Below are 1052 nucleotides of genomic sequence, written 5' to 3'. Positions count from 1 at the left end.
ACAGGAGGTGGTGATGAGCATCCCAGGGCTGGCTTAGCAGCCACCAGAATGAGAGCACCCAGCATTACCCACAAAACAGCATCCTAGCTAGAGGCCAGGCCCAGCAACTGACCCTTCCCGGGATGCTTTCTAGGTTATTTAGATGTTCCTTTGCGAGCATAGAGCAGCCTTAGTTCCAAAATCTTGATCCCTTTGCCCCCAAATCAGGCCTTCGTCCCAGGAGGCCTCTCTAGTATTTCTCCCAGGAAGCCCAACACATGATTCTCAGGAAAATGGGGTCCTGGGGAGCTTGTGTTAAGATGCCAGGATTCTGAGTAAGTGTGCAGTGAAGGGAGGCTCCTGGTCCACCTGCCCACTCGAAGGGATAAGCACAATATTCATATGTAGAAATCTCTTTGTCAAAAGACCAGCAGAGATCTTTTTTTTCTTTTTTCATGGAATGCTTCACAGATTTGCATGTCATCTAGCAAAGGGGCCATGCTCATCTCTGTATCGGTCCAATTTTGGTATCTGTGCTGCTGAGCAAGCATGGGACTCTATTATTCAATCCTTAAGTTCCTCCTCCAAGACCCCTTTTTTTGAGCCACTGCCCATGAACTCCACAGCTACAGCTTCATAAAAAGGTAAATGCAACACAGCAGTTTCCCATCTCTCACCTACTCTAAACCTCTGCATCTGCAGTCTCTCCCTCTGTCTGTGTTGCCTCTTTTAGAGTGTATAATCAAGCCAAGAGAGCCTGGAAAACCCCTTCTAATCAATAATTCAACATGTTGGTCTCCTGTGACTTTCTTTCATTACAATTCTCCAGGTCAGGCATTCGTGAATTCTACAGGATAGAGTTCCCTGCTGGGACACCAAAGTAGAATTAATGTAGTTTGGGGGTAATTATGTGTTTTTTAATTATCCATCTTTTTCTTTTCCTAAACAGCCAGAAAGAATTGTTTATAAATAAAGAAAAATGTTATGCTCTCATGAGTTAGGCATTTGTAAAGAAGCAGATTCAAATGAGGGTACAAATTAGAGTAACAGGAAACATTCTGGGTATTTGCTGA

At 44.0% G+C, this 1052-nt stretch overlaps 1 non-coding gene across 1 annotated transcript; it reads right to left on the bottom strand.

The window, feature by feature from the left end:
• Positions 1–428: 428 nt before the first annotated feature.
• On the bottom strand, positions 429–530 carry LOC129483639 (U6 spliceosomal RNA). The gene has a single exon (XR_008658152.1). It is a non-coding gene; the product is annotated as a U6 spliceosomal RNA (small nuclear RNA).
• Positions 531–1052: the final 522 nt, after the last annotated feature.

The sequence above is a fragment of the Symphalangus syndactylus genome, chromosome 5 (genome assembly GCF_028878055.3).
Source record: "Symphalangus syndactylus isolate Jambi chromosome 5, NHGRI_mSymSyn1-v2.1_pri, whole genome shotgun sequence".
NCBI lineage: Eukaryota > Metazoa > Chordata > Mammalia > Primates > Hylobatidae > Symphalangus > Symphalangus syndactylus.
Note: the sequence above shows the minus strand (reverse complement) of the source record. Positions and strands in the feature narration are given on the sequence as shown.